The following is a 17,188-nucleotide window of genomic DNA, read 5'->3' as shown; positions in this document are numbered from 1 at the left end:
CTCCAACAGATATTCTGTAAAGCACAGCTCAATTCCTGAGGAAGATTAGGACTGGCATTAAATTTATGTTACAGCGAACTGTGTGTGGTAGAAGCTTTCACAACATCCATTAAATTGAGCAGAGATTGTTATTCAAGGTTGAGTACTAGAAGAAATGTAATTTCCTCAATTTCACACACTGAAAGGCTAAAAAAAAAATGATTTAAATGGGGATTCGTATGAAAATGTTCCCACTGATATTCCCTGGTTTTGTATAATTTCTCTGGGCAGATGTACACAGCATTTCCCACAGGGTTTCAACTGAAATTCAGCAGTGTGTACAGATAAGCTGTCAGTTCCAAAACCTGTAGGCAGAGAACAAGCGGAGAAAACACAGAATTTAAAACAGAAGCTTTATCTGTATTAGAGAGAAAACAGCATATGCCAAAGACATTTTATACAAAAGTAACTTATAAGACTCTGAGTTTTTTTAAGTTTAATTTGTTATGAAAAAAAAAATGTTTTATTAAATGTTTTATCTTTGATGGGGTTTTTTTTTGCATTCCCTTTGATCTAAAAAGATGTCTATGATATGTTATTTAAATTCAATAGAATAGCAATGACCTGATTAAAATCGTAATACTTTTGTCAGGCTCTATCTGTCTGTGGGTAGCTCAGCAGATTTTGCTATGAGTGACAGTAAGAGAAAAACACTGCTCAGGCAAATGGAGCTGGCAAATCAGTAGCTGGTGATCAGTGAGCAATGGGGGAGATGCAGCAGAGGAGCTTTAACTCAGAGTGGGAGGAAGGAGAACTACTCAGAGAGTGGGAGAAGGAGATAATCGAGTGGGAAAGCAGGGAGATCAAAACAGCATGAAGGGATACCCTACGGGATTTCACCAGAGAGGCGGATACTTTACAGCTGAGAGCAATGCAGGCTCCATATAAGTCAATGTAGGCAGCAGCAGTCCAGACAAGTTGAATTGGTAATCTTCCTTTCATGTGCATGCTGTCTAACTGCAACAAGACAGTCTGGAGATTATATGATGGCACTTGTGCAGTCATCACGGGATACTCTGACTCAGTGCTCTATTGATTCCATCTCTCCAACAATATATATTAAAAGCTGCTAGATATTGTGAGAAACAGCGTAATTCGGACTACTGGCATGAAGAACGGCATGTAGGAGCATCCAGTGCTTCACCTTGTAACCAAAATTATCTGACCATAATGAAGTTTCACTTGGAAAAAGCCAAACAGGACAATTACTGAACTGTACTTGTGGATATCATCATATTGCAGTTGCAACAAGTAAGTGCTAAATAACTTAATATATGCATCTTATATTTATCTCATACTTGCATGCATGTTTGTCTGTAATGAAATATGCGCTCTATAAAATAATAATTGGATAATGAGTTCTTTGTCTGGCATATTTACATGGATATAATATGCTTTTAATGAAAAATAATCATTTTTCTTGTTGTAGTTATTATTCTTTATTTGTTAATATATTATGCAATTTAACATACTATTTGCTGTACTGTGTATATCAGATATTGGGCTGTTTTAGTACAGTGAACGCTGTCCTATAGCTGGGAAAGACTGACACCTGCTGGAGGGATGAGCAGTCAAATGTCATATAAAAAACAGTTTGCAAACAAATGTTTCCTATTTAAAATGCAAATGATAGTTTGCAAGTTTGCTGTGCCATGGTGATTGTTGGACTTAAAAGGCTCTGGAACTGTGTACTTTATATATTTATCTGTGGAACTTAATTACAATAAACAAATTAAGACACTAGTAGTTAACCATGCCTGTGGTATATTGTGTACAATGATTATAATGTAGGTGCGATATTATAGATAAATCTGTACATATCCAGATTTTCCAGCTGTGGCTTGTTTTTAACTAGAAATTAAACTTACCAATACCAATATATCTATCTTACTGAGAATTAACTATTCTCTATTAATAAAGCAGTGCTTTGAAATGTATACATTAAGGCAATGTTTAACACATTTCGATAGTTGGAGAATTTAAATAGATGTTATGTGTAGTTTTTCGAGTCTTGATGACCTAATGGGGTTGTTACATTTTACCATCATACAATGTACAGAATGGTTATTAGATAGCTGTGGTAAATTTTACATGTCACAGTTAAATGAATTGTGTTTTAAAGATCTTCTAAGTAACAAAGGAGAAAGATATTTAGATAAGCATTTATAGTATGTTCTAGTTATGGGTAGCAGGACATCACTACCATTTAGCATCATTAGTGTTTTATCCAGAAGACTGGAGCAATTTAATTAAATTACAGACAGCAGTCTGCCTTGGATTATGCCCTTATCACTAGAGAAAATGGTGTTAAAGCATTTCTCCCGATGTAGATTCCTGATACGTTGAGGAAACAATACACACACATTGATTTTTACTTTACTATATAAATAAAGTTAAAATGATTTTGAAGAAAATATTTAAAGCGTTTCTTTTTTTTTATGATGTCCACCAAAAGACATGCACTGTGAAATCTTACACCTTTTGTGCTCTATCATTTGTGAGATATTTAAAAAATTTAAGTTAATCAGATTGTAACATAAATGATAATAAATGTTGATTTTTACAGATAATGACTGTTCAAAACCTCCCAAAAGTCTTAACAGCAATGATGAAGTAATAAAGCTAAATCATGAATTGAATTTAAATATGTATTGAACTGAAACTCTATTTTTCTTCTGTGTACTTATTAGAATAAGGATAAACTTGTCGCCCCCTTGCACTCTGTATTTAGAAGCATTTTAGAGCTTACTGTTGTTCACAAGACAGGTGTCATGGTGGGGTTGCTATGCAGTGTGCAGTGCATAGCAACCTGACAATGGATTAAAAATCACCTACGGTGCACCCTGCGAAACTCCACTCCTTTCACATAAGGAGCTACTGGCATTCTGTTTGTGGAAGTTTTACAGTACTAATGCGCTGCCATTCCGTGCCCACTAACAATATGAAGCCTGTGCCAACATATTTGCAAAAAAAATGGTTTTAATAGTCATGCTAACTTCATAGTTTTGTATGAGTTTCTTTAAAGCAAATCCATTATTCTGATATCATACTGTTAGTGATCCAGAAGCATTATATATATATATATATATATATATATATATATATATATATATATATATGGAAAGATAAATGAGATATATATATATATATACATATATATATATATATATATACATATATATATATATATATATATATATATATATATATATATATATATATATATATACCCACACAAATAACAACAAGGAAAGCACTCGCCCAAAAGTCTTGTTAATGGGTTGTATGGATTCCGAAATGTTGACCTTCTTTTAAATGGAATGAACACTTATTTTCTTTAAAAGTTCTGTGACTGCTTTCTGATTACTATGCACTATTATAAAGAGCGGTGGAAGTGGGGGTGTATACAGTGGTATGCCATATCGCCACGTCTTCTACCGCCTTCATTGTAAAACTATCCAAAATCATTCACTTACATTTCCATTGCATTATTCATTATGCTACTTCCAGATATCCACTTCGACCACTGATTATATCTATAATCAATGGACTGCCGTTTCTTTCACATCATGTATGAGCTGTTACTAGCTAGGAATCAATGCCAAATCAGTGAGGTATTCAGAGTTTTCCATCCCAATAAATGACATTTCAACAGTATTCCGTTTTATAAATCGTAGAAGTATAGTTACGAGATCTACTGGATTATCCAAAATGCTGAGGACTAAATCTTCCCAATAAAGGTTTTTTGGAGCACTAGGCCTAAAATATTGTTAAGTTGCAGTTAATATTAGCACTGTCTGTTCCCACATTTCCCTTGTACATGACCACCACCAAACAACTCCACTTAATTACTTTTTGTCTTTCTGGATAAAGAGTTTATTTTAACATCAATATGAAAAAATGTAAACTGATAGTACAGATTTAATATCATGAGTGTTTTTAGGCAAAGTAACTGCTGTATTTGTTGGTTGGCTCTTATGAGCCCTTTCAGCAGGGGAGATTCTGGCAATTTTTAGCCCAGGGGGCAAGACTTCACCCAGCAGCCTATTGGGAACATTTTAAAGAAAAATATGCAGGTGACCCAGCCCAAGGTGGCGCACTATGCGACTGGCCCTAGGCTTAGATGCCCCCTAGCCCAGGCTGCCCCTGCCTGTCAGTTACAGTGACCCCTTCAAATCATAGTTGCCTACTCTCCTGGAATGTCAGGGAGACGCCCGAAATTCTGGGAGGAGTTCTCCAGGACTCCCGGAAGAGCAGGGCAGCCTTCCGCATACTGCCATTTCTTTAGATGTGGCTGGGGGGCGGGCCTTTGTGACGCAAATCCCAGCGAATCGCATCATCCCAGCACTGCCCTCCTGCTACTAAATACCAAAAATGTGTTAATTTGATTGATGGGGAATGGCCTAATGGCGCAATCGTCTAGTCATGCCCCCAGGACATGGCAGTGCTCCATACTCCAGGTGTTGCATGACCAACTAAGTTGTTTCAATAGAATAGGTGTGGTAATACATTTTTCATTGGTGCTAATTAATTATCCTGGCAAGTTTGATGCTTCAATAATGGCTGTTCAATCTTATGCCCAAGGGCTAAATTACGAGAGTGATGTCATTGTCTCTTACAACTGTAATCAAATTGTGCATCTCTTAATCAGACTGATTATATGTGATTTTGACCTGAGGCAACATGTAAACAGTCACGTATCAATATCCCCTGTGTAGTCCTGGCCTTTATGGGAATATGTAGGCATTTTTGCAGATATAAAACTGTATCCAAGTGGTACATTAATTGTCCATCTGTGAAGGTAGAGCATATTTTCCCTTTAAAGTGTGGCTAAAAACGTAAGAATGGAATGTGTAATGCCTAGATAGATCAAACAAATTTATAGGATGCAATAGAAATTGTATGTTCTTATAAATAAATGGAAAAAAATAAGATAATAAAAAGCCTATTGTAGCAGTCAGTGATTGTAGGTCATTAAACTGGTTGCTCCCTGTGAGAGACTTGGAACAAGTAATAGAGTTTCATAGACAATTGTCAGAATTCAGGTACCAACACTAATTTCTAAGTAAACAGACATCCAGCAACATGTAAAATAGTACAGTTAACACCCAACTTCAAAATATCAAAATATATTTCTTGTGGTGGGTATGACATGCTGATGTGACAAGGTTTGTAAAGGTCAGAAATATGGCAGAAAGCAGACAAAATGTTAGCAGACCTGTACAGAGAAGAATCATAAAATGTATGTCTAGCACACTGGTGCACAAATTGCAGATCACGCGCATCCTTTCAGTTCTCTATCATCATCATCATCTGTTTATATAGCGCCACTAATTCAGCAACGCTGTACAAAGAACTCGCTCACATCAGTCCCTGCGCCATTGGAGCTTACAGTCTAAATTCCCTAACACGCAGACACAGGGACTAGTATCAATTTGATACCAGCTAATTAACCTACTAGTATGGTTTTGGAGTGTGGGAGGAAGCCCACGGAAACACAGGGAGAGTGTACAAACTCCACACAAATAAGGAAAATTAAACTCATGATCCCAGTGCTGTGAGGTAGAAGTGCTAACCACCAGACCACCGTGCTGCCCCATAACTGCAGCAGAACACACCCTGGGAGCAGCATGAATAATCTATTTTTTAATATTGATTGATAAAAATGAGGTCCCGCAGTTGTAGTAGCAGCTGTGAGAGGCTTTAGTAACTAGTGCTGCCCAAGTGGCAATAGTCATATATCACTTAGTGTAATATAGGGTACGTGCCCCTGGTTTCTAATTAGCCACTGGTGGTGACCAATTAGAATCTAGAATCACAATACTCCCATCACCTAAAGTGACATGGGACAGTAGCAACACTAGGGCAATGCTGCAAGAGGTAATGTCATCTACTGTTCATCAGAAGCAGACTGTGCATTACTGGTAGTGGTAATTACCATCTCATCATATTATAATCACCAGTAAAAATAAGTGCTCAAAACAAAGAAAAGGATTCATTTTTACATTAAACTCATAATCAGGATGTGTTTAAGGCGTACATAACATGCATTTTTATAGTTTCTCTTCCTTGCATACACATGTACTGTGCTATCTAGTGTCATGCATACATGTAGTTTTTTTTATGCAAAAATGATTCTGTGACAGTCATCACTGTCAGTCGGCACTTACACCAGCCCTGGAGCTGATGCTCTTAATCTGGTATAGCAAAAAAATACATATTTAAGAGAAATCCAGAACTTTAATTGGCTGCAACTGTAATGACTGCCTTCGGCACACTCTTCTGTACATGGCTTACATTAATCCGTCCCTTCCCTCCCCCATTCCGCCCATCAAAACGTAGGCAGCAGTAAGTGTCATCTGCACTCAGACATGAATTGTGATCATTGGTGTAACGTCCGTTTCTGAGCATGCGCAGAGCTATTTCACGCAAGACACGGCACGCAAAGGACCTTGCATCCAATGCTGCATCGTGTCCAGGGGCGAATTGGCCAGTGGCCATGCCGGGACTTTTCCTGGTAGGCTGGTAACATAATGGGGCCACCCGTGTTTATCCCCCCCCCCCCCCATTCTGATTTTTTTTTTTAAATAAATGGTTTATATAATTTTCCCTTGGTGGAGAAGAGGGCGCGTAGGATATCAGTCACCCGAGTACACATGACCACTTCCTAGTGGATGGCCCCTCCCCAGCCATCTTAGTAAAGGCGTCACGTGGACCGGTCCTGGGCTGGTCCATCCATCCCCTTCCTGTTCTTCAGCTGCCTTTTCTCAATAGAAATCACAACAGATTTGCTGTCAGTTGCTGACTGTCACTGTGATCCTGCAGGAGGTAGGAAGTTAGGAGAGTGTGGGCATAGGGGTGGTATTGGGGAGGTGTGTGAGCAGAAGGCTAGTATAATTGAGGTGTGCAGGCACAGGAATGGTATTGGTGCAGTGTGTGGAAAAGGGGTGGTATTGAGGCAGTATGCAGGGAGAGGAGTGGTATTGGGGCAGTATGCAGGGAGAGGAGTGGTATTGGGGCAGTATGCAGGGAGAGGAGTGGTATTGGGGCAGTATACAGGGAGAAGAGTGGTATTGGGGCAGTATGCAGGGAGAGGGGTGGTATTGAGGCACTATGCAGGGAGAGGAGTGGTATTGAGGCAGTATGCAGGGAGAGGAGTGGTATTGGGCAGTATGCAGGGAGAGGAGTGGTATTGGGGCAGTATGCAGGGAGAGGAGTGGTATTGGGGCAGTATGCAGGGAGAGGAGTGGTATTGAGGCAGTATGCATGGAGAGGAGTGGTATTGGGGCAGTATGCAGGGAAAAGAGTGGTATTGGGGCAGTATGCAGGGAGAGGAGTGGTATTGGGGCAGTATGCAGGGAGAGGAGTGGTATTGGGGCAGTATGCAGGGAGAGGGGTGGTATTGGGGCAGTATGCAGGGAGAGGAGTGGTATTGGGGCAGTATGCAGGGAGAGGAGTGGTATTGGGGCAGTATACAGGGAGAAGAGTGGTATTGGGGCAGTATGCAGGGAGAGGAGTGGTATTGGGGCAGTATGCAGGGAGATGGGTGGTATTGGGGCAGTATGCAGGGAGAAGAGTGGTATTGGGGCAGTATGCAGGGAGAGGGGTGGTATTGGGGCAGGGAGAGGGGTGGTATTGGGGCAGTATGCAGGGAGAGGAGTGGTATTGGGGCAGTATGCAGGGAGAGGGGTGGTATTGGGGCAGTATGCAGGGCGAGGAGTGGTATTGGGGCAGTATGCAGGGAGAAGAGGGGTATTGGGGCAGTATACAGGGAGAAGAGTGGTATTAGGGCAGTATACAGGGAGAGGAGTGGTATTGGGGCAGTATGCAGGGAGAGGAGTGGTATTGAGGCAGTATGCACGGAGAGGAGTGGTATTGGGGCAGTATGCAGGGAAAAGAGTGGTATTGGGGCAGTATGCAGGGAGAGGGGTGGTATTGGGGCAGTATGCAGGGAGAGGAGTGGTATTGGGGCAGTATGCAGGGAGAGGAGTGGTATTGGGGCAGTATGCAGGGAGAAGAGTGGTATTGGGGCAGTATGCAGGGAGAGGAGTGGTATTGGGGCAGTATGCAGGGAGAGGGGTGGTATTGAGGCAGTATGCAGGGAGAGGGGTGGTATTGAGGCAGTATGCAGGGAGAGGGGTGGTATTGGGGCAGTATGCAGGGAGAGGAGTGGTATTGGGGCAGTATGCAGGGAGAGGGGTGGTATTGGGGCAGTATGCAGGGAGAGGAGTGGTATTGGGGCAGTATGCAGGGAGAGGAGTGGTATTGGGACAGTATGCAAGGAGAGGAGTGGTATTGGGGCAGTATGCAGGGAGAGGAGTCGTATAGGGGCAGTATACAGGGAGATGGGTGGTGTTATTGTTGTAGTGTTGGGTTGGTATAGCCGGTTAATGTGGATAGTTGGCAAGGTATTCCTCTATATCCCACTTTACACTGCTCTGCCATATGCACATACCAGTGGTGCAAGCAGCCTTGCTAGTGTTTGAAAGGGAAATTGTTAGAGAATGGCCCTACACTGTCTAAATGAAGGCTACATCCCTTGTGTGTTGATTACTCCCACATCCGACTGCGTGGCGGCACCCCCACCAGCAGCCCACCTCCTGTTGCTTTCACCCTGCCTACTGCCAGTTTGACCACACCTACCACATAAGGCCATATTAAGAATAGTTTCCAGGGTCACATTAAATTCCCTCTTTTCCTCTGATCAGGCCCACAATGAGCAGGTATATTAGTAATTTAGCAAACAATTAACAGATATGAAAAAAGTAAGTATCTCAAGCGTTTGTGACACGTAGTATTTTATGTACTGAAACATTTATTGGGCAACAAGTATAATTTAATGGCATGACACTAGGTATTAATTGGCATTAAATAAAAACTCAATAACTTAACTTTGTGGCAGCTTGTCAGGTCTCTGTTTTCCTCCATCAGTCCAATTAAAGTGAAAGAAAAAAAAATTGGTACAGATCTGATAAACCATCAATCATTCAAACCCCCTGTACCTTTAAACTCAACACTGTTCCTTCACACATCTCCATTATTATACAACATAAATCTCCATGATTTTTTTTAATGTATTTCATTGTAGAATATTTCCTCTTTGGTTTTCCCTGGGCTTCTCTAGACTTACACCAGCCTCATGTATCTATACTACCCAGGCATCCTTTCATCATCATGTTACTTTGTGTAATACATGATATTATCATAGAAGGAGAAAATAATTGCACAAATTGAATAGTTTCAAGCATCAAAATATTTACATACAATAGCCCCACAGCATAATGTAAAATAAAGTATCGTTTGTGGGCAATACACATAATTGAGTGTGGTTTGTGTAGGCTTCTAATTGTTGCTTTTTCTTTTCTTTATTGGATTGTTCTTTGAATTCTTTTGACTGGAGGTGAGACTCAGCAGGCTGTGATGTCGGCATGACCGATAGCAACCTGTGCCCTCACAGCTGAAGTTCACCAGCTACAGTATCGTAAAGCCATAATTTAATTCAGTACCCCATGAACTGCATTAAGCCAGGATTTGATAGCTGATGTCACAAGCTACAGGGAGGTTTGGCCGACTTACTTTCAAATGTAGATTAAGAACAGTGTTGTGGCTGGTCTCAGCGTGCAGATATACACTCTGAAGAAGCAACAAGAAGCCTTGGGGAATTGTGAGTAATTTCTCTGATATTTAGAAGACTGAATATATGCATCTTGGCTTGAAGAAAACATCTTCTTTAATGATTTTTTTTAGCCATGGTCTGGTGTGAGATGTTAATGGAAGTAAAGTAATTGGATGAGATTACTCTATATTGTGTATATATTTTTATATTTATGTTGTGGAAGTCTGGTTACATAATAAAAGTGACCGTGTGTTTCTTCGTTTAAATTCATGGTGCCTGCAAAGTTTTAAATCCGTCGTTGTTCTAGGAGGAATCTGTAAACATTAGAACATAGTTCCTTCAATTTGATACATACTGCTTTGCTTCCAAATTTCTCATTTGATTAATGGATGAGAAGGGTGTTTGTTCAACAGCAATTAATTATCGCAACCTAGGTTGCTGCAATAGGAAAATAAGTGTAAACATTAGGAGCATAGCAGTTATTTGACTGAAAGGAATAACGATGGAGGTGGGGGAGGATGAGTAAAGTGAATCGATTCATTTTGATGTTATTTGTATGAATTTCTTTAAATCGGGTCCTTTAAATTATTTAGCGAATGAAGCCTGATTCAAATGCGATTCATTGGATAGAAATGCTCCCCCTGCAGACATAGACAAGTCATTGTTTAGGCAAATGAAAATGAGCCAATCACAATCCAACAATTGCAATCACAGGTCCATAACCTTAGGGAAGTACAATATAGCCCGTTTTACACTTATAAAATGCTTAATGGTAATAATCAGTCCTCCTCTTTACCTCCCTTCTTACCACTCTAATATAATTACATTACACATTGCTTTGGCAAATAAAAGGAGTTCACACATTATATCACAGTGAGGGTCACCTACCCTCTTGATATCAATAAATGGGTAAAAATTTCAGCTGGGCGCACCCTTATCCTTAGTATTGGGATAATTTATCCCAAGTATCTGAGAACCCACGTCCATTCTAGGCTGACGAAACGCAACCAACAAGCCCGCCTTCTAGGGCGTTGCCTCTACCAAAACAAAAGCTTACTCTTGAAAGAAACGCAGGATAAGTTGTTACATAAATAAAACTTATGTGCGCCTACCAAGCTCAATGTTTTCCGGCAAAACACAAACCAGCTGGTGTTGGCACCAAACCACCAGCGAAAATAGTCCCGCACTGAAGTAAAAATAGCAGACAGCAACTAAGCTGAAGGGTGCTGGAAACAAAAAAAACAAACTGTCCCACCAGGGGTACTAGGAGAACACCCCCCAATAAGATGGTGGTACCCAACACACCTGCGAGGAATCTCCCAAAGTAAGGGGTGGGGGATAAAAACATGCTTTGGGCCAGTGATGCAGCTATTCATATCATCAGCACCATCTCAGTTGAGGCTCTGGCCTCCTTAAACTAAACAACTATATGGGATTGCAGCTTTAACAGTTTTTTCGCTTTCAACTACGCAACATCTCCAGCCTTTCTCTCCCAGGATGCCACCAAAACTATTATCCATGCACTTTACCTCCCGTCTTGATTGCTATAACATTCTCCTTACCGGCCTCCCTCCACTCCCATCTCGTCCCCCCTTTGTACTATACTTAACACGGCTGCAAGCCTTATCTTCCTTTCACGCTGCTCTTCTTCTGTCTCCCCTCTCTGCCTTGCCTTACACTGGCTCCCATTCCCCTACAGAATCCTTTTCAATCTCCTCACCATCACCTACAAGGCTTTCTCCGACTCCACTGCCCCATATATCTCTAAACTCCTCTCTATTCACACTCCCTTCCCCTCCTTACGTTCGGCCAATGACAGTCACTCTCCTCCACTCTGATTACCTCATCTCACTCCAGAATCCAAGATTTCTCCCGTGCTGCCCCCTTCGCTGGAACGACCTCCCTCACTCTATCCATCTGTCCCCTAATTTGTGCTCCTTCAAACGGGCACTTAAAGCTCACCTGTTCTTTAAAGCTAACCAGCCAACCACCTAACCCTTTCTCTTCACCTCCAGCTCACTGTCATCTCCTCTCTTCTCCCGGACCTTTTCACTCCTCCCGCGCTATATCCCCTCAACTGACTTCCCTCCGTGCCTGATTTCTGTTTACCCTCTGAGCAGGTCCCTCTTCCCTCCTGTCTCTATACCTCTTCTTATGCTCCAACTTCACTACAATAGCCTCGCCGGGAGTTTCTGAAGTTTTGGTATTTTTTGTTTATTGTTCTGTACTGTATCACTCTGTATAGTCGACTGTATTGTGTACAGCGATGCGGAAACCTTGTGGTGTCTAATAAATAAAGGATGATAATAATAATATTGTATTGCAGTGAATAGTGATATGAGTAATTTACTTTACTTTGTAATTTGTAATAGTTAATTGTAATAGCAACTTTGTCTTTCATCTCATCTGTGCTTTCAATCACCCTTTTTTCACTGGAATAATTGCAACAGAAGATGTGGTTATAGATTATTAGAGTACACTTTATAATTTACTAGCTTGAACATTGCATGTCTTCTAAAAACTTGTTTATTCACAAATAAATATTTCAGTAGATGTGGTTAGAGTTGCTGGAATACACAGTATCATTATATAGCCCTAATATGTTTTTGTGTTATAAACACATTTTTTTCCGCTCAAACACTGCAATACCTGTGCTTTTAAAGTATTTTAATGCAGTGTAAGAAAGCAAAAGCATATTAAGACACTAAAGACAGACTAATCAAAGTAATAAACATCTGTGTATTAAACTCTGTAATATTGCTATATAACATAATATCTTAAATAAACATGAGGCTCTTAGTGCACCTTTTGATTAAGTTGTGAATGCCCATGTACCGTGGTGAGGTGACTTCAAACCAAACAGATGGACACATAGACCAAATTAATTTCTATAACTGGGTGCATGCCTCATTTGCTTACAGATTATTGTTTTATAGCAATATTACAATACACAAATGTTTATTTTTAGTTTCTAAAGTGTGCTCCTGCATTCCTTTCCTGTATTATGTATACTTGCCAACATTCTGAAGTCACCCTACAGGAGTTCCCAAAGGGGGTATGGGCAGAGGGGGTGGGGCTTGATGAATCACATAATTTTGACCCCGCCCCATGACGTAATGATGCAAACGTAGGGGCCAAAATGACGTGCTTCCTTGAGAATCGAGTCATTTCGACTCTAATTCTGCCCACTTCACTTGGAAGTGAGCAGATGCGGGAGGGTGCTCTATTCCCCGGTAGTCCAGGAGACCTATCTGGAATTCAGGAATCTCCTGGACATTCTGGGAGAGTTGACAAGTATGATATTATGTAAAGTCAGTCACATTAGTGATGCACTTTGCCATACATTTGACAAATGTAGGTGCATGGACTAAATCCCTCCTTTTTTCTGTTTAGCAATTTGAAGGCTGTGACTTCCTTTACTATAACGCAGCACCCACCCGTTTATACATAGATGTTTTTAATTAAAGTAGTTATTTAGAGTGCTGTTAAAGAAATCAATTGTTACTTTAGGTACCCATCTTATTGAAGTCACTTTGTCACTACATTATTCCAATGTTTATCTCTCTGGCAGCAAGATGGGGGCATGGCCACTGCATGCTGGGGGCGTGCGCGATGTGTAGCCATTGCCCACATCAAGCATGACACCCCAGTAGCATGCTTAGTGCTTTAAAAGTGCTAGGCTGTCTCGTTCTGTGCTCCCCTCCAAAACTGTCCCAATCAGGGTGGCAGGACAGAGCACTCAAATGGGGATTGTCCCGTCTAAATCAGGATGGTTGGGAGCTATGTCTCTGTAGCAGTGTATTTGATTAAAATATACACTAACGACCTCATGTTTATTTCAGATATTATATTATATTGCAATATTAGAGTCTAATACACAAATTATTGTGATTTAGTATATCTTTCGTGTCTAAATTGTGCTCCTGCATTCTTGTCCTGTTTTATCTAAAGTAAGTGATAGTGGTAATGAATATTTCCATACATTTAACAAATATGTGTGTGCAGATGATATTCCCCCTTTTTAAATTATTTTGATATACTTAATTTAAATTGTGACACTAAATTGTCTGTCTTATGAGACATGTTTTTTTCATTCAAACAAATTCCATTTTAGAGGTTGTTTGGAATTAATTTAATATGGTATATTCTAATTGTGACAGAAAAGTGTATTTTATAAAATCTATCACTCAAATAAATAGCACAATGTTTAATTATGACTGCAAATTGTGGTGTAGAAAGAAAAAGCGAAAAGCGCATGAAAAGAAAAAAAGAAACATCAGAGAGAAGCAGTGTTGTAATTAACCTTACTATGCTATTAGCATGTTTTTTAGCTGCTATAAAATGCTTAACACTTGATGTTCTCGCATAATAATAAGCCCCCCCTCCCCCTTTACACCCGATCTTACCAATCTACTAATAAATAAAGGACACAAAAACAGAGCTTGGCAAATAAAGAAGTTTATTTAATACAATCACTGTACAGTGGAGGAGAAAACAATAAGCAGATCTTCTGGGATCAATTCTCCTGATATCGCATTGAGGGTCATTTTTGGATGAAGCCGACATGGTGACAATGAAAATTTTGCAATTCAGAATGTTGACACCAGATTGTCGACTATCAGAATGTCGACCACCCTAGGCTGGCACCACTAGGGTTGGTTAAGTTGTTTGGGGGGGTGAGGTAAGGGGGACGGGGGCACGCTGTTTTTCTTTTTTATTATTATTTATTATTTACCATCTTATTTTTTTATTTTTAACGTAGTGCTAAAGGGTATGGGTGCCCAAATCGAAAAACCACCCCAGCAGGGGCACTAAGAAACATGCACCGAGCAGGTGTTGGCATCAAGTTCACCTGCAAAGAAGCTCCAAAACCAGGGAAACAGGGAGGGCAGGCAAATTGTCCTATAGACAGAACACCATCGGCCACAGAAATTTATAATGTGGCATAAGTGACCTCCCACAGTGACACAACAAGGTCAGACCCCTTTAGAGAGGGGACTAATAAAGTTACAAACATACACCTCAGCTTTTCCTTTTCCTCCGGCTTAATTCATCCCATAATTCTGTGAGAAATGCAGCCCCTTAGAAAGAGTGGATACAGTCAGTGCTGTAACTAGGGCTGTGCGACAGGGGGCGACTGCCCAGGGCGCAATGCTGAAGGGGGGCGCAATTTATTAATATTTTAGGTGAATTTGTTTAAAATTGAGGGCTAGGGGGGCGACATTTGTCTTTGAATTGTCTTGAATTCTAAGTTACGGCTCTGGATACAGTCAAAGAACTTATGGACATTGTGGACTCATTATGACAACTGGTACTGATAATAATGTAATGTTTGTACATTGCAATTGCTATAACCTTCCTATCTAGCGCAACTTGACACTATCTTGCTCCCAAATACCTGAAAATTTTCTGCCTTCCTATCACCTCATTCACTGAAATAAAATGTGCAGTTGGTGTAGTGGAATATTTATATAAATATAAATATATATATATATATATATATATATATATATATATAATATATATATATATATATATATATATATATATATATATATATATATATATATATATTAGTGATGAGGTTAGTGTTTATGTGATACTTCACTCTAGATTAGCTGAATCAAGTGTTCACTTTCATTGTCTGGATGGTAAGGACAGCAGTTTATTCAGCATATAGTGACACTGGTAGCCATTCAAAATCCCTGCGACCCTGTCTGTCTAGACATACATCTTCGGTATAGTCATTGGCCAACGAACTGACAAACAAATAGTCTTTCTTTCACCTCCCAAGCATTAATTAATCCGTAAAGAAAATAACAAACTACATACACCCATGTGGTGCCCCTATGTGTCTTTGTGAAAGCATGAGTGGGACTTTAACCCTGTCTGCAGCCTGTACCTGCAGACCTTTTGGGATTTCACCTGCCCTTAACAGAATAGGTGTGGTATATAAACCAAATGACCCTTCATCGCTATATATATATATATATATATATATATATATATATATATATATATTATAATACTATCCTTAGCTTCCATTCAAATTAGTCACACCAGAGAAAAAGATGGCTCTAGGGGTTGAGGAACCTACCTGGATATAAATGTCCTGTAGGAAACGCTGTTTTAAGCAGTGGATTGACCAATCAGTTTGTGTATTAATGAGTTTCATGGTCAAACTTCCAAATCAGATTGTAAAAGATCTGGTTTACTCTTATTGGAAGGTCTGTATTTGGCTAACAAGACTGAAGTGAAAGACCACTAATGTGCATTTTATCCATTATTATTATGTCTTTTTTTTTTATGAAGTGCCAACATATTACTCAGCACTGTACATTGAGGGGAATGTGATAAAAACAAATGGCATACAATGTCAAAACCAAAGATAAAGATGACCCGACCCAAATGAGCCTACACATGAGGTGTGGGGATACCTTTGAAACATAAGGTAACCAATAATGTGGTTGAAGGCATGCATAGAAATTGGAGAGCTGAAGTTTGATCTTTCTATTTTATTTAAGGAACCCCGCTACTGGCAAGGGGTGGGCATGTTCTACCTTTCTAAGTGAATGGAGAAAAACAAAAGGAGGAATAATAAGACTAAAGACAGAGAGTGAGGGTCTTGTTAAGGGAGACAAGGTAATAGTAGATCATTTAATAATTCTTTTTGCTCAGTGTTCACTACAGAAATAGTGGGGAAGGGGTCACAGGTAAGTTGCAAGTATACTCATATAAATGAGGTACCATTAACAGGATTTTTCAATCAGTCACTAGCTACAGCAATAATTCCAGAGGACTGGAAAAGAGCAAATGTAGTCCCACTGCACAAAAGTGGAAGCAAGGAAAAGGCAACTACAGACCAGTGAGCCTTACATCAGTAGTACGGAAATTGATGGAAAGACTCTTAAAAGAAAGAGTTGTAGAATATCTCAAATCCAGTAATTTACAGGATCCCAAACAGCATTGATTTACTGGGGGGAGATCATGTCAGACAAATCTTATTGACTTTTATGACTTGGTGACTAAAGTAATAGCTCAAGGGGGAGGTGTAGATGTAACTTATCTAGATTTTAGTAAGGCTTTAGACCTTGCAGACTGTTAAATAAACTTGAAAGCTTGGGATTGGATTCTAAGATGGTTGAATAGATAAGATCTTGGTTGCAGGATAGAAAACAGAGAGTTATAGTAAATGGAGTACATTTACAGGAAGGAAAGGTTACCAGTGGAGTACCCCAAGGATCTGTACTTGGACCAGTGCTTTTTAATAACTTTATTGGAGACATTGAAAATGGTATTGAAGGGAAAGTATGCCTTTTTGCAGATAACACAAAGATATGCAACAGGGTAGACACACTAGGTGGGGTACAACAAATGATGATTTAGGTAGACTAGCGAATGGTCAAGAGAGTGGCAACCAGAGCCGTAACTAGGCATGTGCAGGCAGTGCCGTCCCCAGGGCGCAAGCCCAAGGGGGCGCAGTAGCCGCCCGCTACTTACCTCTGTGCCTGGCTCTGTGACAGCAGGCTGCCG

The 17,188-nt window shown here is 40.0% G+C and overlaps 1 protein-coding gene across 1 annotated transcript in view; it reads left to right on the top strand.

Moving 5' to 3' along the window:
* The first annotated feature begins 690 nt into the window (after positions 1-690).
* Positions 691-17,188, top strand: part of TRPC4 (transient receptor potential cation channel subfamily C member 4) — a 198,126-nt gene continuing 181,628 nt past the window's right edge. The window contains exon 1 of the mRNA XM_075199024.1: positions 691-1,290. The gene's annotated coding sequence lies outside the window, so the exon portion shown is untranslated. The remainder of the gene's footprint in view (positions 1,291-17,188) is intronic.

The sequence above is a fragment of the Mixophyes fleayi genome, chromosome 2 (genome assembly GCF_038048845.1).
Source record: "Mixophyes fleayi isolate aMixFle1 chromosome 2, aMixFle1.hap1, whole genome shotgun sequence".
NCBI classification, from domain to species: Eukaryota; Metazoa; Chordata; class Amphibia; order Anura; family Limnodynastidae; genus Mixophyes; species Mixophyes fleayi.
The sequence above is the reverse complement of the archived record's forward strand: the minus strand, read 5'-3'. Positions and strand labels throughout refer to the sequence as shown.